Source organism: Doryrhamphus excisus, linkage group LG12 (genome assembly GCF_037039965.1).
Source record: "Doryrhamphus excisus strain RoL-2023G ecotype Guam linkage group LG12, RoL_Dexc_Guam_v1.1, whole genome shotgun sequence".
NCBI lineage: Eukaryota > Metazoa > Chordata > Actinopteri > Syngnathiformes > Syngnathidae > Doryrhamphus > Doryrhamphus excisus.
The window spans coordinates 14,294,767-14,314,878 of record NC_136368.1 but is presented as its reverse complement, the minus strand read 5'-3'; the positions used below and the strand labels follow the sequence as shown (position 1 = coordinate 14,314,878).

The 20,112-nt window shown below is 39.0% G+C and overlaps 1 long non-coding RNA gene across 1 annotated transcript in view; it reads left to right on the top strand.

Moving 5' to 3' along the window:
• Positions 1–20,112, top strand: part of LOC131135366 (uncharacterized) — a 163,779-nt gene that overhangs the window by 84,455 nt on the left and 59,212 nt on the right. The window lies entirely within an intron of this gene.

Genomic DNA, 20,112 nt, shown 5'->3' with positions numbered 1-20,112 from the left:
ATAAGAGTTGATAATGAATTGTGATTTATCTTTTTAAAATGTCCACTTTTAACATACAGCCATATGTGTTGGATCCCAAATCCGATCCGGAAGTAGACATCATCACTCACATTTTTATGTCAGTGTCAGCGTTCATATCTATAATCAATATCTATAACTTAAAATCATACTATTAATGCATTACATCGGCTTGTATGTGTTAATGTATTACTCCCAACACAGGCCACAAAAAGAAAAAGACATACAGTATATAAACAATCACCCAGTCATTTAGCCACACTTAACTGTCAAATAAACAATTAAGGGCAAAGCAAGCATAACAACATTTTACATTGTGTCCTCCACCATATTGTAGGTATCTTCAACGTAGCTCAAACGGCGCTTGGCGTACACTTCATGAATGTTGCATGGCAGCTCCATCATTACCATAACCACGCTATCAAAGATATTAGGAGCCTTCATTGCGTTCCTTCTTACGCGGATCTTCTCTTTTAGATGTGCTGTCAAGGAAGGTGGGTGCCCGAGCACGCCGCCACTTCCTAATGAGTGTGCATGCATGTCTGAGTGTAGCGTATGTAAATGCTAGCGCTGAGTGATCGCAATAGAGGAGGAGGAGAGGGGAGGCAGGCATGTGTGTCATAAATCTTTATAAAAGAGGAAGCCTTGTCTCCTGATTTTTATAGCAAGACCTTTTTTTTTGTTATTTGTAGCTGTTACCAACAATGTGAGCTGCGTCTTAGTGTTATGATTATTATAAGACGTGTTTTGACGGGCAGCCAATATGAGGTAATTAGCATCTCATTTTTCTTCCCAATTAGAAAATGGTAACCTGGTCTATGCATGGAAAATATGGAACAGAAAAGTGAATGCTGAGATGTGCTGTGTTGCACATGGAATACTTCCGTTAATATACTTAAACATGTGTACTGTGTACTTAGTTCTTTTTTGTGCATTGATAATGACATATCAATTAAATATCTTTTATTTGCCCGCTTCTGAGTTGTAAAATATGCTTGCACATACCCCCTGCTTCGAATGAGGCATAGATGAGAACTGCAACAATTAATCAATAAATCAATGATTAATCAATTATCCAATTAATCGACAACAATTTTGGTAGTCATTTAATCATATTTTAAAATGTAAACATTCTCATTCCGTCACTCATGTAAATGTAAGTATATATTACTTAATTTCCTTCGTCATCCCTGAACGCTAACATTTTATATAATGGGCATGTTGTAGACGAGTATCCTTTACGGATAATTAATTTTGACAAGTATGAGCATTAAACCACGGCGGTCGTGTGGTTAGCATGCAGACCTCACAGCTAGGAGACCTGGGTTCAATTCCACCCTCGGCCATCTCTGTGTGGAGTTTGCATGTTCTCCCCATTCATGCGTGGGTTTTTTCCAGGTACTCCGGTTTCCTCCCACATTCCAAAAACATGCTAGGTTAATTGGCGACTCCAAATTGTCCATAGGTATGAATGTGAGTGTGAATGGTTGTTTGTCTATATGTGCCCTGTGATTGGCTGGAAACCAGTCCAGGGTATACCCCGCCTCTCGCCCAAAGACAGCTGGGATAGGCTCCAGCACCCGCTGCGACCCCGTGAGGATAAGCGATTGAAAATGAATGAATGAATGAATGAGCATTAAACAACTACAGCTTGTCATCGTTATCTGCAATCGTGATGACGGAAAGTTCTCATTATGTATTTACTCTTCACGCTCTGTGATTGGCTAGTGATTGACAGCGACCGCCCCTCCTTGATAGACTCGCTGGCTGCACAGCCTGTCTATATTGTGTCTGTTTGTCAGGGCGTCACAGTGCATCATTTCACTTGCATAAGGCAGCAATCGTGGGAGTACGTTTTTTTCAACCTTTTAATTCTCCTTTTGTTCCTGAAATAAGTCCATACAAACTGAATCAAACTAGAGTAAAATCGTGCATCTTTTTTTCAGTTTGCATTGTAACTCGCTAACGCTCCAAAGGCCCAAACGGCACGCATTAAAAGAGAAAGCGATTGTTTCTTTTATCATTCATTTACTGTGTAATCAACAAGCGCTCAAGAGAGGCTTGCCGCCAGAGCGTACCTCCTTAAGCCAGTATGTGTGCATCAACGTGGAAGCCTGTTTCATTCATTAATAAATGAGTGGTTATTATTTCAATTTGTAGAAAAAGTTCAGTTAAAAGCACCATTATGAGGTCATGCATGCAAGTTATAAAACATTTCCAAATGTACTTATGTTGTTTCGTAACTAGTTAAATTAAAAAAATCTTTTTGTCCAGTGCAATATTTTGTCATTGTTTTCTTCAAATTAATGTTAAATGACGTTGACGTTTTTGTAATAAGAAAAACACAATGGGCGAGGATTTGATGAGTTGGTCGACAGACGGATTATCAACATAAACTGGGCAGACGGGCAACTTGACATCCTCTAAAGGAGACATCCCCCCTCCTTCCCTTTTCTTTTTCTACTGGGGACAGAGAACAAAGTGCATAACGACAATGATCAGACTGGTTTTAATTTTTTTTAAAAAGTGGTCTAGGTGTGTTTCAGATATTGTTTACATGTTCCCGTGCTGTACAACAAGACAGTCAAATGTTGTGTACATGTGCAGCCGCTTTCCATCTAACAATCACTCAGCTCCCTGCAGGAGGCTGCCTTGTTTACGCCGCCTGCAAATTGGACCTCCCCCCCTCCCATACATCGTGTATTTTCATATGCTGATGGCCGTGTTACCGCTCCATACCCGGCATCCCGCTGAAGTGATTTGTGACGCTCATTTGAGAGTGATTAGACGCAGGGCAGCCACTGAACCTCCTACTTAGCTGCGCGCGGCTAGCCTCAGTCGTTATTGCGTTACAAGCGAGGCCACATTGATAATGGGCTGTTGTGCTAATAAGCGGATAACGCGTTCAATCCATCACCCGGCCTTCGCTCGGTGTGCTCGTGTTTTTTTTTTTTTTTTTCGCTTTTAAGTGACAAGCCTGTCGCCGGGTAAAATGGCCCAGTGTGTAGGCATCCTGCCATATGACTGCGGCGAGTTCATTTTTTGCACAGAAAGCTAGTAGTCATTCCTGACAAATGGTATCGCAGTACAAAGTTGCTTATTATTCCCTCTTTGTCTTAGCTTCTTCTACCTTCCTCTTTTTCCATGCACCCCCACCCTGCATCCTCTCTGTCCCGCTCCCCTCCATGATTACCACATTGCCTCGAGCGAGTGAATTTCAATTGGGTCCGCCTATTATTTTCCTCCATGTGATAGTAATTATTTACAAATTTGTGAGCGCTCATGTGAAGTACAGGATGTTCCATTACTAGATGTATGTGCATGTAAAGGGATAGGGGGTCGTGGGTGAGTTCTTGATTCTGAATATGCTATTAGTGCAATTACATTCAAAGCCAGGCCACAGGTAGCTTAGGCCAACCAATATAATAATTATTTTTATTATTATTTGTGTATTTAACAGTGTAAAATTACTGCATTATTTGCAGTTTGTTAACTACTGTCATTTTTAGTGTGTTTTTTATTGCTTTAATCTTTTTTTAATTATTTAAATCTTTTTAAATCTTTTCTGTAACTTTCCAGTTTCTGTAAGCAACATATTATTATTTTTTTTAATGCGTTGGGCTTTTTGTGCTCGATTGTGTTTTTATTTAGCATAAGCTGACCGGCTGCTATTGTAGTTGGGAGGGCACGGTGAGAAGCAGTGAGTAGCAGAGAGGAGACGTAGCCAAGCTCTTCCCCAAACTAAACCGGTGGAGAAGGCCCCACGTACTCTATTAGCAAGACCAAAAGACTGATGAATGTTCTTGCCAAAAGGATAGCAATAAACTTCAGGTTCAAAAACATAGTGGAAGAGAGTGGGACAGAGGTGTTGCAAAGAGTGTCCAATGACTCATCATACAAGCCAATGTGCAGGACATCCACTAAATGGGACATTTACATCCCAAAGAACCCAGTTGTGAGTGCAGCCACCACTAACATTAGTATCAAAGATGTTAGCAATGTAGCAAGATGTAAGCCATAGCAAGCTCTTCACCAAAATATAGTTGAAGAGAACACCCTATGTATGAGCAAGCCTGCAACTGGCAGGTTGACAAATGTTCCTTTAACCAAAATATGCAAAAAGCGCAGCGACGACTCATATACAACAACATCCAAAGACCTGTAGGCCTCACTTATCTCAGTTAAGGTCAGTGTTCATCACTCCATCATAAGAAAGACACCAGGCCTGCATGGCTGAGCTCCAAGATGAAAACCATTGCTAAACAAAAAGAACATAAAATCTTGTCTCACTTTTGCCAGAAAACATCTTCATGAACCCCACATACTCTGTGATCTGACAAGACAAAGATTTTGTAAGGTGTGTGTCCCATCTGGTGTAAAAGTAACACAGCATTTCAGAATAACAACTTCATACCAACAGTAAAACATGGTGGTTGTAGTGTGATGGTCTGGAGCTGTTTTGCAGCTTCAGGAACTGGAAGACTTGCTGTGATAAATGGAACCATGAATTCTGATGTCTACAAAAAAAAAAAAATCTTGAAGAATGTCCGGCTATCTGTTCATGACCTCAAGCTAAAACCAATTTAGGTTTTGCAGCAGAACAATGATCCAACACAAACCATCAAGTCCACCTCTGATGGGCTGAAGAAAAACTAAATGAATACTCTAGAGTGGCTTAGTCCTTGTATGACCTTAAAAAGTTTATGCTGGAAAACCCAATGTAGCTGAATTACAACAATCCTGCAAAGACGAGTGAGCCAAAATTCCTCTACAGCACTGTAAGAGACTCATTGCAAGTTATGACAAACCCTTGAATGCAGCTGTTGCAGCTAAGCGCGGCTTTTCACACAGGGTCGTGTAGGTTTGGACTTTTCTCCCTTGATAATAAAAAGTGTGTGGGTGTATATACGTATGTGTATATATATATATATGTGTGTGGGTGTATATATGTATATATGTGTGTGGGTGTATATATGTATATATGTGTGTGGGTGTATATATGTATATATATGTGTGTGTATATATGTGTATATATATATATACATATATATATATATATACATATATGTATATCCTTGTCCTGTGAGTTATCTTTCTTTCAAGAAAATACAGTAAAAAAATTGAGAATCGAGATTTATCATGATTAATTCATTTGAAAACATGATTAATCCAATGAAAAAGTTTGATTTGGCAGCCCGAGTTAAAAGTTCGAGCTCAGGCCAAGTTTAAACTCAAAACTATACCAGTGTGTGACTGTGGAGTCAATGAATAATGGTTTATCAGTGTAAAGCTCGTTGGGTGCTCTACACAGTAAATCCAATCAATTGTTATGGTAATTATAGCTAGAAACACAGATTTCTGAGCAATGACTAATTTGTGCATATGTAATTGCAATTTTCCAACAAATGGAGCACATTAGTACGTTGCAGCCGGTGGGTTCATCTCTTGGCCCCAAGCATGCCACAAGGCATGTACACGAACACACACTAGCGTGTCTTTGTAGGGAAAACACCCTGCAGAGACAAGGTTTGGTTGTTTTTATTATTATTACAAAAGGCTTTGTTCATTATCAGTTGCTACGAAGCAGGACATCTCGCTCAAAGATTGAGACTTGTGGGTAGTCCTGCGGTCAACAAACGTTCTTACTTTGTTTCTAAAAGTTATCTTTTTGTTCTTTGATGTTTGGTGGTAGAAATGAGGAATAAATTGGATTTGTCTGTTTTTTCACACGGCGGCAAGTGGTTAGCGCGCAGGCCACACAGCTAGGAGACCTGAGTTCGATTCCACACTCAGTCATCTCTGTGTGGAGTTTGTATGTTCTCCCCGTGCATGAGTGGGTTTTCTCCGGGTACTCCGGTTTCCTTCCACATTCCAAAAACATGCTAGGTTAATTGGCGACTCCAAATTTTCCATAGGTATGAATGTGAGTGTGAATGGTTGTTTGTCTATATGTGCCCTGTGATTGGCTGGCGACCAGTCCAGGGTGTAGCCCGGAGACAGCTGGGATAGGCTCAAGCACCCCGGCGACCCTCGCGAGGATAAGCGGTAGAAAATGAATGAATTAATGTTTTTTGTGCCAGAAGACAAATTTTCCACCACGAAATGAACAACAAAGAGGCAAATATTGTTTGTTAAACATGCTAATACCAATCCAATGTAGTTGGACTTTGAACACACCTGACTTCTTTTGCATTAGTTTGTCTCCATTTCATGCCTTCTTTTGTATTTTAGCACATTTGAAGTAGACCGCCTTCCACACCTTGACTATTGGTCCAGTGTATTCTCATCCCAAACAAAAGGTGAAGGCCACGTAATCCCCTGTTGTGCCTCATTGCTATTTTTCGCATCTATTTATCCAGCAGCAGTTGCGCTGAGAATGCTGAAGGCTATATATAAAATCTATTGTATCAAGTCTATTCGCATATACCTTTTAAGAAGAATAAATTGCCTGAAAACATCCATTAATGGCCAATTAGATCATCAAAAAAGCATATTCCCTCACACAAATACACACACGCAGGGCTGAAAAAGAAACATCAAGAACAACCTCAGGCCTGTTAAACTTTAAAGCGCGAAACACAACACAAAGTAAATAATCTGACTAAAAAAGCATAACCCTGGGAGACCTCGCTCTCTGCCTCATAATTGTCTTCTTTCATGACACCATCCATCCACAGCCTTCCGTTCGCGTTCCCAGGGCCTGTGGGCTGCTAGCATGCTTGGGCAAATGATTGGAGAATGGTCCTGGAGGATGGGTGGGAGGGGGTCCACATCCACAGGGAACTGTACAACCCAGTGTTCAGCTCACCATAGGATAAACAAAATTGTCGTAAACAAACCCCTTAATACGTGTATGTGTTTCTACACTAACACATGAGTTGCTGCTCTTTGCTTGTTTCTTTGAGGCAATCGCTGCGTTCAAACAGGATCCATAAGAGATGAAACAACCTTTTGCACTGTTGATGTTGGCACCTGAAGCTAGCCTTATTAGTGGCGCCTGGTATTGATATGCAATGGCTAAAATGCGCCGCCAACATTGCGTTTTCTTCACCCACGCCTTCTTCCCACTCAGACACAATGGTGCGCACTCTGGCCTCAAAGCCTTGCTTCGTGCGGGATACGCCGGCGTCTAATTGGCTGCGAGTTCACCGGGTTGACCGTCCAACCTACACAGGTGTGGATGCGAGCTCCTGTGATTTAGTGTTGTTGTAACAATTCAGCACACTGAAGAGCTTCTGAAATACATGAATTCTGTCATAAATATGCCATAACAATATACGTAGTAATAATATATTGCAGTGGTTCCCAAACTTTGGCGTACACCGCTTCAGATGTTTGACCTGAAGCCATGTAAAAAAAAAAACCTTTTAATGTAATTAACTTGACATATTGAACATAATTAATTGGTTAATTGATTTTATAGTAATTACAGGTCAAACATGTATTTGACTTGGTCACAATGTGATAGTTTCACATAACCACTCATAAATAGAGAAGTAATCATCCTATGTATATTTTATTCCAATCTGATGATGGCATCCTTCTGTTTGAATGGGTTGAATTTTAGACTCATGTTTTTTGGTCTGCATATTCATTTAATACCAAATTGAAAGAGAAAGTTGAACAATCCCTATAGCAGTATCCCAAGAACAAAAATCAGTGTTGTGCATGAACAGTTTTAGATGGTGATGGATGTCATAGTTTTCTTTTAAAAACAAGGTCAGTCTTTCATTCTCACTTTTCACCTAACAAAAAAAATTAACTCAACTTTGAACAACTTCAAAATTTAAATGTTGAACTATAAACCTGAACAATTCATATTTGTATTGTGAACTGAACTTTGAACTAGTTCATGAACACTGACAAAAATCCATACAACCAACAATAATCTCACCTCATACTGACAGGTTTTCACCACTGTACAGTGATTGGAACGCCAATATAAATTAAATATTACATTATTACAATAAAAATAACACTATAAAAATAATCATTAAACTTACTTATTTGTTCATATGATGCACACAGAACAATGGACAATTTCATGCTCTGTCTCCTTTCTACTCTGTTCTCCTCGTGAGGCTTTGATATGCACTTGGAATTGTGTAAGGCGCTGATTGTTTTTCATTTTTATTCACATAACCCCTATGACAATTGGTGGAACTCACTTTGGGAACCGAGCATTTACTGTGTATGACATATACAGTACAGCACCGGTCAAAAGTTTGGAGACTACAAACTATGCTGGAGCATATCCCAGCTGTCTTCGGGCAAGAGGCGGGGTACACCCTGGACTGGTTGCCAGCCATTCACTGGTCACATATAAACAAACAACCATTCACACTCACATTCATACCTATAGACAATTTGGAGTCGCCAATTAGCCTAGCATGTTTTTGGAATGTGGGAGGAAACCGGAGTACCCGGAGAAAACCCACGCACGTTCAGGCAGAACATGCAAACTCCACACACTCTCCACCACTCGTCCACCGTGCGGCCCTTGTATATGTCATATATTCAGACATTTTGCGCTATACAGTGGAACCCGCTTAAGTAACCCGTTAATATCAACCAACGCATCAAGTCCTAGTCCATCATAACGACGGTATCTTTGTACATGAAAGCATCTGTTTCTATGGAATGGACAGTCATAACTTTTGTTGCCCTGTCTTTTGTAATACTGTTTATATGACTATATTTTATAGTATGTATTTTGTGTGTTCTGTTCTGTAGTGTAAGTGACTTACTGGTGGTCTTCATTGAGGTATTACTTCCAACTCACACTAAAACATAACTCTGAAACATACCAACTTAAGAGTGAAATTGAGTGAATGGCTACACATTAATGTACTGGGTAATTGGAGCATACTGTTGTGTAGTTTGGTAGTTGGAATCCCACAAAACAAAAGAGGTCTCAGGTGTCCTTGTCTTAAAAATAGTCTTATCTTCTTCTGTGTCATTGCTCCATTGTCAGCAAACAGGCCCAACCTCCCATGCCTCAATCTTCTGCCAAGGCCGCCATGGACTTATCCTTACTTCTCCTTAGGCATGCTACAAAAGCGAGTGGTACAAGGCGCTGGGCTGCATGTGCAGCTATTGATTACCAGTCAGAGGCGCATAAAACATTTGGGAAACGGCCAGATGAGCAGCAATCAGGCGAGCTGGCATTTCCCTCAGGCTGTTTATAGAACCATTTGCCTTCATCCTATCACGCAGTCTCCCGTTTTCCACCTTAAGGGAGAGCAATAAGCAAGGCATTGTGTTGAGAGAAAGTCTGTGGACTAGAAGTCCGTAAAACATTTGTCAGGTTAAAGGGCAGATTCTTACAATTGACACGCTTTACATAACTCAAAGAAACTGGAGTGGGCTGTCACTGGAAGTTGGAATGCCTTTTTTGCAATTTGTTGTTTGGAGGTTGAGTGGTTAGCACGCAGGCCTCACAGCTAAGAGACCCGGGTTCGATTCCACCCTCGGCCATCTCTGTGTAGAGTTTGCATGTTCTCCCCGTGCATGCATGGGTTTTTTCCCGGTACTCAGGTTTTCTTCCCACATTCCAAAAACATGCTAGGTTAATTGGTGACTCCAAATTGTCCATAGGTATGAATGTGAGTGTGAATGGTTGTTTGTCTATATGTGCCCTGTGATTGGCTGGCGACCAGTCCAGGGTGTACTCCGCCTCTCGTCCAAAGACAGCTGGGATAGGCTCCAGCACCCCCGCGACCCTCGTGAGGATAAGCGGTAGAAAATGAATCAATGTTTATGTTTGGCACATTTCCAGTCAAGTCAAAAAGGTGGCATCAACAGCTGTGGCTGTAGGCAAACCCCTGATACTTCACATACATTTGTTAATAAAATTTGTTATTATTAAATATTTACTAATTTTAAGTAGGACGGCACGGCGGACGAGTGGTTAGCGCAGGAGCTAGGAGACCAAGGTTCAATTTCACCCTCAGCCATTTCCGTGTGGAGTTTGCATGTTCTCCCCGTGCATGTGTGGGTTTTCTCCGGGTACTCCGGTTTCCTAAACATGCTAGGTTAATTGGTGACTCCAAATTGTCCATAGGTATGAATGTGAGTGTGAATGGTTGTTTGTCTATACGTATGTGCCCTGTGATTGGCTGGTGACCAGTCCAGGGTGTACCCCGCCTGAAGACAGCTGGGATGGGCTCCAGCACCCCTCGTGACCCTTGTGAGGATAAGCGGTAGAAATTGTTGTTGGGAATATTTTGAGTTTTACACTTGAAAATAGTACAACGGGAAACAAGGACTTTGAGCCTAACAATTTCTCACATCACACAAGTGTCTAAAACAGCTGTGTTAATGTTTCCGTGTGAAAAAGTACTATGGGAAATTGAGACATGTCTTTGGAAAACTGACATACAGCCCAGTTTCATGCAGCAGGGGATCATGCTCTGCTTCACAATGTCACAGTATATGTTGGAATTCATGTTTTCCGCTTTAATGAACCGCAGCTACAGAGTGTCAGCCGCACTCATGCAGCCCCCAGACAAAGACACTACCACCTCCCAGACTCTTAAATCTATATTTACCAAGCAATACCAACTGTCCTTTGGAATGGTTGCTGAAGTGTGAGGAATGTGACATCGCCAACTGGTGGCCTGGCATGCATATTACAGTGTTTTCAGTCAGTGTAAAAAGTGCATAGGAAAAAATGTAAACCAAGTCAAAGCATATGGTGGGTGAGCTTAATAGCTATAAGTAAGAGGAAAAAAATGTAACAAGATCCTTTATAAAGCACTAGCTGATTTAATGAGATTTGACAGCGATGTAAGTGTATGAACATGTTAAATGGACATGTCCGTGTTAAATTGTTGCCAAATGTGCGATTCACGTCCCATGTTGATGAAACCTGTTATTTAAATCGAATAACATCTGAATATACTTTTTAACATTTTTATAACATTTAGATTCATTTGAATGACATCAATAAGTGCAATCTGGCTATAATTTAATGGGAACGTCCTTGGAAGGATACGTCGCTATCATCAATCCAGGAAGTTGTGCCCAAACAAACAAAACCAATCAACATTACACGGCGTGAGGTGATAAATGAATTGTATGGTTATTAAATTGTCACGTTTAACATACCGACGCAACATTTTTTCTGCAATGCAGATAATCACTAAAGGTCATCTCATTTCAATGTGATTTTTATTTTATTTAGATCACATTTTTGTTGTCATTTCTGTGATGCATCAAATCTGTGCCCACAAATGCACAAACTGTCAAAGTGTATTTTGCTGCCCATCTGTTTCCTATTAACGAGGCGCAGACATGCATAATTCATCATTGACCCACAAGTAAAAGATAGGCTGAAGCTCGCTGCCACATGTCCATGCTGCTTTCTCACAATCCAACAAACAGCGCTCTGATTTGTGTGGAATTTCATCATGACTACCACCTCTGTCGCAAATTAAATGTCCCACTAAAGTGAAGGAATCACTAGTGGTGTTGTGATTTGAAAGAAGCTTTATCCCATCTGGTCAAAAGAGACGGCAGGTTTTTCCCCACCACAGTGTTAAAAAAATCAGGCTTCACTACACATCTTAAAAGTGAGCTTTATCAACTATTTGGCAGCCAGCTACAGACGCACTGTAAGTTTGATTATTTTCTTTAGCCGATGGGCTTACCTAGTATGATGTTAGTATTCATCATTCAGAATGGTAATGGTAATGGTCTTATTTCATTTGAACATGCATCAGATTACAATTGAATGCATCACATAATCAGTTCACAGTTCCACATGTCCAAAAGGAGTAGGAAGAAGCAAATCCTACCCCTCCATCTGGTACTTTTGCAATCAGTAACTGTTACATTTGTTCACTTCCTGCTTTCCTAATATAGTTTAAGCTTGTTTTGTTTTGTTTTGTTTTGTTTTGTTTTAATAATGATATGACCATACAAAGACATAATGGGTACATAATGGGTACTCTTCATCCTTGTATTTAGCAAACATCAACTGCTTGTATTGTTTCTTGAATTAGCTCATCATTGTGCATTGTTTGAGGTCCTTACTCAATCCGTTCCATAGTTTGATTCCAAATACAAAATTTAAGTGCAACTCCACGGTGCATTTTGTAGAAAGTAAAAATAAAAAATGAGAAAAAATAAAAATGAAAAAAATAACAAGAATAAGAATACAAATATAAAAAGTGGCAAGTGCTGTTCAGAATAAATGTAAATATATGTACATAAAAAACATAACCTATACAGTAAATAAAATGTAGAATTGCAGTAACCAAAAATGTGGAATTGCAGTAAACGGATGTTTGAACTATTTCGCTCGTACTTCTGTATAACTGACAAGAATAAAGGGCTACCACAATAGGTAGTATTGCACATATTGTACCTGAATTTCACTTGAATATATAATATTATAATATTATTGAATATATAAGTATTATAGCTCATATACCCTATGCTAGTGTTGCTAACACCGGTGTCCAGTGCAAAGTTGCAAAGCTGTAGACACACAAAAAATCAAGCATCAAGGCTGAATTTTGGACAAGAAACATATCGAATACAGATATACAAGAATATACAAGAATACAATATCGTGGGATGTCCTATGTAAAACTGTTGAAAAATACTATAATATGGAAGCTTTTAAGGTAAAAGCCTCCGATTGTTTTCAAAACTTACTAAGTTGTCTATCACCCCTGACAGTTTTGACAAAATGTATTTTGCATTCATTAGTCAGACTCCTTAAAAAAAAGAAGTTGTTCTTCTATTTGCATCTAAATGCATTCCTCCCCGTACTTGAGTTGTGGAAATGACAGATAATTATTTTTTTCCTCAAGTGTTCTTTGTTTCTCAGGTGGGTTAACGCTGCAGAGTACACAAGCGACGCCAATTGCTCAGGTTTCCTGGGCAAATTGCAGCGGTGGTGCTGTTTGCTTTCTCATTAAGTCAGCGTCAATGGCCGCAATGTTGCAGGACCCCCCCCCCCCCTTTTCCTAACATGGCCCCCAGTCTGCATAAGACTACTGTATATTGACAATTAAAGTAAAACGTATAATGTGATTACATTAAATGATAATTTATCTGCGGGTTGTGGTCAAAATATGTTGGAAGACATGCTAGCATACATTTAATACAGATATCCTTGTTGTACGCAAATGGTCAGTGAATTTATAGACGTTTTGCTTGATGGTGGCCTTGTTTTTCTTCCAATTTTGCTCAAATTCTACACACAATTGCTTGTCAGTCCCTGAAATATGTGTACTAAATGTTGTAGTGATGCATTGAACTGCATGAGAATTTTCAAGTTATATAATATATATATATATATATATATATATATATATATATATATATATATATACATATATATATATATATATATATATATATATATATACATATATATATATATATATATATATATATATATATATATATATATATATATATATATATATATATATATACATAATAGCACAGGCAATAGAGTGCATGTTTTGGTATGTTTTTTACTCTTTGCGTGCCGCAGTTGACTAGTCAAAGAGTTAGCTTACACAAAATGTTTCCACATGACAAGCAACCCTTATAACTCCTTAATAAGTCGTTAGGAATGATGAACAGCAATTTTATACACAAAGTGTCTGAAGCTCATTATTTGGCAAGTAAAACTGACACATGGCAGTCCTGTTTTGTCAATATGGGCTCACTATTTAGCAAGAAGGCGGTCACCCAATCCAATGATCCAAATCAATACACAAAAGCAGTGTATTATAACGCCTCAATAAAGGCAGCCTTAGCAATTGAAGTACTTATACTACACAGACGATAGATAAATAAGAGAAAAAAACTATGATGCCATACCCATGAATCCAAGATGATGTATTAACATATAAAGATTTCATTTTAATGGTCAGTTTCGACAGCTGTTCTGATGCACAGGCTGTGATAAAAGTCTATTTTTTTTTAAGAAAAAAAAAAATGTCTGTGTGTGCCAGCTGCTGCTTCAGATAACAGCAATCCGAAGCCTCGACCTCGGAACGTTTAATGTTGACATCCTCTGCAATTTCTCAACCCCGCTTTGCAAACGATACGCAAAAATGAGCTAAAGTGTTTGTGCTCACGGGTCGGAGAAGTTGCATATTTGACAGGAGCGGGTAGTCAGCACACACACGCTTTAAAACGGCATGAAATCAAATCTAGACTGTTTGCTTAGGATTATTGATCGCATTAATGTGTCATGGTTATTTTCTGCAAGTCAATTTGTTGTCTAAATACCAGTTTTTTTTTGTGAAGTCGGGATGATTATTACAACTAAAAAGACTTGACATGTAAAGAAGGTGCTGATGAGTCCATTATGGAGGACTTTGTTCAAAAAGTGGTATTTATATTTTCATTTGAAATACAAAACCTGTGTGTGTCATGTTTGAATTTGACTCCAGCTATTTTCTTTGCTTTGCTTTCTTTGCCTCTATTTCACGGACGACCGTGACATTTTGGAATGAAATAGCTTTACTGCACGAAAAAAATACATTGTCCTTTAATTTATCACATTAGCAAAACACGGCGTTAATGCAGAAGTGTGATTTACAGGTGTAGCCTCATGCTTAAAAATACATACTTATAAAACACATTAAAGTGTAAATCATGCATGTTTTATGTTGTAGTGCAGAAGTAATAGTCACTGGGAAGCATGCACCCATTTAAATATTTGCATATAAAATATAAATATCTCAAGATGAATAGGAGGTATAAGGAAATATAAGGCAGTTTTTATTTATTTTCATGTTGTCTTTCGAATGAAAACAATTAAACTGCAGGGTTTCATTAAACTAGTCGATGTTTTTAGTGAGTAGTTTTTAATATCTTACGGAGCAAATTACATGAGCATAAATTGCAGTTATTGCACTTTAAGTCAATGAAAAGAATAGGAAGTCCGCTTCTTTTTCTTTCAACCTTTGATCCATTACAATACATTTAAATGAATATAAAATCCATTAGTCCATCCATCCATCTTCTATGTATGCTGCTTATTCTCCAGCATATGTTGGAGTCTATCCCAGCTGACATTGAGCGAGAGGTGGGATACATGACTGGTAAATATAAATATATATATATATATATATATATATGAAATCAGCATGAGTGGTTAGTGTGTAGGCCACACAGATAGGACACCCAAGTTTGATTCCACCCTCTGCCATCTCTGTGTGGAGTTTGCATGTTCTCCCCGTGCATGAGTGGGTTTTCTCCGGGTACTCCGGTTTCCTCCCACATTCCAAAAACATGCTAGGTTAATTGGCGACTCCAAATTGTCCATAGGTATGAATGTGAGTGTGAATGGTTGTTTGTCTATATGTGCCCTGTGATTGGCTGGCATTGACATTCATTGCAAAACTTTTTGGAAATATACCCTTAATGACAGGTTATTATTACTTTTTTTTCCACTGATTGGCTTGAGTCCACATGAATCCACTGCTTTATGGTGATAATAATATTAATATTAATTATTAAGTATTATAATAATTTGATTTGTTTGTCTATATGTGCCCTGTGATTGGCTGGCATTGACATTCATTGTCTTTTTCTTTAGTTTATTTTAATTATACCCTTAATGTCAGGTTATTATTACTTTTTTTCCACTGATTGGCTTGAGGCAACATGAGTCCACTGCTTTATGGTGATAATAATATTAATATTAATTATTAAGTATTATAATAATTTGATTTGTTTGTCTATATGTGCCCTGTGATTGGCTGGCGACCAGTCCAGGATGTACCTCGCCTCTCACCCGAAGACAGCTGGGATAGGCTCCAGCATACCGCTGCGACTCTAGTAAGGATAAGCGGTCCAAAATATGGATGGATGGATGGTACAGACTAGGATAAATACATTATGTAAAATAATATTTAAAATATTTCTAAACATAAACAAGCTGAGTTGTGCAAAGTAAAATAAAATATGATTCTTGTTTAATCGCATAAAAGGAAAATGAGGCATGTGGCATCCATTTCGACTTTAATTGTTAAATATGGTTCCTTGCTGGACAGAAAAGTAAAGCCAGAAGCAGACCATTTGAAGAACCCTTTTATGTTTTATCGCTTATGACTATCTACTTATCTATTGCGAAATGAATGTAGGTGAACATGTTTTTCTTCAATAACATGGCGTCTTCCAAAAAAAACACAAATGAAAACAAGCTAATCTAATGAGAGTGACATCAATGGCCACATGGAATGTGAACTTAATGCCCGACTATTTTGCTCCTCCTCACCCCCTTTCCTCTTCTACCTACCTTGCTTCTTTTTCCTTCTTTTTCCTAAATTCTTGACACTTTGCACCTCTGCTTCAAGTGCGACTGAGACGAGGTGTTGACCCAGACTTAAAATGTTGGTTTTAATATGGTTCCGCACTATTGACGACTCCAGATACATTGGCGAGCACAGCAAAGCAAAGTAAAAACCTCGGCCAAACAAACGGGAGGTGGCGGCGGCGCGGGGAGGAGGGGATCAAAGGCGGCCTTTGAACCGAGTGACTTCAGCACTTGAGCTCGATTGTTTTCAGCTGAGCGTTCTCTGGGTGGCTTCACTTCAACATGCCGGAACTGGATTTACATGTCATTTGAGTCAGGTTGGAAGGGGGAAAACTCTATCGGACAGCTGTACATTTTTACGTCTCAAATAGTAGTCGTACAGATGAAAAAAAGTCTTCAAAACACCCTTTTATATATCCTTGCTATTTCAGCCTGTCACGACTCACATTCCGTCTGATCATAGTTGTGTGTGACATTTCAAAGAGAATTAGCAGCAATGAAATGTGATTAAAAACTATTTTCACGTGACCCCACCCGACCCCCCTCGCCCACACCAAACTCCATTGCACTTGACCCACTGCGAACTGGTAAAGGGTATCACGGTGTTAACGCCGAGGCTCAGACTTGCCGTCTAAAGCCGGACGAGGTTCAGCCGCTGGAGGCCTCTAATGATCCAAATACAAAAAGGAAAAGGTGGTCAGTGGTAATTCATTAGAGGATAAATGAGAATAAGTCAATTGGAGAGGATGTAAAGAAAACAATTCTAACAGGTCAAATACAGTCCAAAACAGTTGTTGTTGCATTGCTATTGAAAATAATATCCTCAAATATAAATAAAAATTACTGTAGCCACTGTCTAATAAAAGTGAAATAAAATTACTGAATTCATTATTCATTATGGTTGGCACGGTGGTTGAGTGGTTAGCGTGCAGACCTCACAGCTAGGAGACCAAGGTTGAATTCCACCCTCGGCCATCTCTGTGTGGAGTTTGCATGTTCTCCCTGTGCATGCGTGGGTTTTCTCCGGGTACTCCGGTTTCCTCCCACATTCCAAAAACATGCTAGGTTAATTGGTGACTCCAAATTGTCCATAGGTATGAATGTGAGTGTGAATGGTTGTTTGTCTATATGTGACCTGTGATTGGCTGGTGACCAGTCCAGGGTGTACCCCGCCTCTCGCCTGAAGACAGCTGGGATAGGCTCCAGCACCCCCCGCAACCCTTGTGAGGAAAAAGCGGTAGAAAATGAATGAATGAATGAATGAATTATTCATTATGGTTGACTTCCAGCCTGTTGTATTTGTTCCCCTCAGAAATATAATAATAATAATTTGAATTACTAATTTGAATTAGATTTGAACTACTGTATAAAAAACCAAAAGTCATACTCATTGCCACAATAAACCAATACAGTAGAATCTCCAAATTTAAGGCACAGTCTGTCCCGGGACGGGACGCTGGTTGGCTTGATTTTCTAATTGCAAAACCACTGTTAATAGAGTTAACCACCAAGTTAACCACTGTATAATAAACTCAAAACAAAGTTGAAAAAAGCCCACTGACATGTACTGGATTTACCATGGAAACGCCAATGTCAAGACACCATTTAATATTTAATATTCTGGTTGACTTGCTAGTTGTAAGAATTCGGACGATACTGATCGATGGCTGATTAATCATAGCATCGCAAGAGGCGACGTACACCCTGGACTGGTCGCCAGCCAATCACAGGGCACATATAGACAAACAACCATTCACACTCACATTCATACCTATGGACAATTTGGAGTGGCGGAGTACCCGGAGAAAAACCCACGCATGCATGGGGTGAACATATTATTATTATTATTATTATTATTATTATTATTATTATTATTATTATTATTATTATTGTTATTGTTATTGTTATTGTTATTGTTATTGTTATTGTTATTGTTATTATTGTTATTATTATTATTATTATTATTATTGTGGCCAATGTAAAGAGACGTGTGTGCTGCTAACATGTTGACAAAGCAGCCAGGGCCTGTTTAGCGGTGTGATGGATGGCGGCTTGCTAATTATTAGTACACATAAAAGGATGCTGTTATTTCCAGACGTGGCCCAGCTGCCCTTGCTAAATACAGAACCATCCATCTGCAACTATATCGCTCAATCTTGATGTATGAGCCAGAGGTACAAATTAAATGCATGGCGACCTTCTGAGGGCGGAGGGGGGAATGGGTACGGGACTCAACAGGACACCATTTGGACTAATTCCTTGCGCAGGGGGTTCGGACAATAGGCCACTATACCACATGGTGTAATTACTTTGTGTACACACATCTGGAATTAGCTCCCAGGGGAAGCTAATGGGCCTAAAAAGGAAAGAAAAAATATGAGGCCAACTGTTTTTTAGTGGAACAAGAGAAAGGAACGCAACCAAACTCGGGCACAAGCTTGGGCACACTTGACACGGAGTCTGGTGTGAGCACTCAAACAAGGTACATATGTAGTCGGTCCACTGTATGCTCACGCATCTTAGATGTGTCATGTAGTCATTCATCCAATTCCTCCTCCCTAAAAATATGACTTTGCATTCAAGAAACAAATATGCTCAAAGTCATCTCAAAGTCAAATCACACAATAGACTCATAAGCACATGCACACTCAAGGTCAATGTCGTTATGTAACACTCCAATCATTAATAACCACCACTTTGTATAGTATAAATAGATTTTAAAATAATCCACAAAGTTAAAACCCACAGTAGGCTCACTGATGCACATGCGCACATTTTACCACCAGTTATTAATGATAATCACATATTTGCTTCATAGAGTATCAATGAAAAAATTCAAAATAATACAAAAAGTCCAAAGTCACTCAATACACAAATACAGTAATTAATGACATCAATCCTCTCGCTAGTAATTCCGAATAACGTCACCTTGTCTTACAGAAAATAAATACAAAGACTCCAAATAATGTGCAAAACTCATGCGTACAAGCATGCCTCCACACAAGCAAATGCTAGACGAGTCCTATAATTGAAAGGCTCAAAATAATCCACAAAGTCAAAGCCTATGAGCCTGTGTAGTATTAATATGATCCTACTCCCACCGGTTATTAATGATAACTGCCACTTTGCATAGTAAAAATGAATACAAAGACTAGAAATGATCTACAAAGTCAAACCCCATGGTACGCTCATGCGCACAGTATTAATGTGATCTCTCTTCCCACCAGTTATTAATGATAATCACATATTTGCTTCATAGAGTATCAATGAAGGAGATTCAAAATAATCCACAAAGTCCAAAGTCACTCAATACACAAATACAGTAATTAATGACATAAATTCTCTCGCTAGTAATTCCGAATAACATCACCTTGTCTTATAGAAATAAATACAAAGTCTCCAAATAATGTGCAAAACTCATGCCTACAAGCATGCCTACACACAAGCAAATGCTGTCTTATAATTGAAAGGCTCAAAATAATCCACAAAGTCACAGCCTATGAGCCTGTGTAGTATTAATATGATCCTACTCCCACCGGTTATTAATGATAACTGCCACTTTGCATAGTAAAAATTAATACAAAGACTAGAAATGATCTACAAAGTCAAACCCCATGATACGCTCATGCGTACAGTATTAATGTGATCTCTCCTCCCACCAGTTATTAATGATAATCACATATTTGCTTCATAGATTATCAATGAAGGAGATTCAAAATAATCCAAAAAGTCCAAAGTCACTCAATACACAAATACAGTAATTAATGACATAAATTCTCTCGCTAGTAATTCCGAATAAC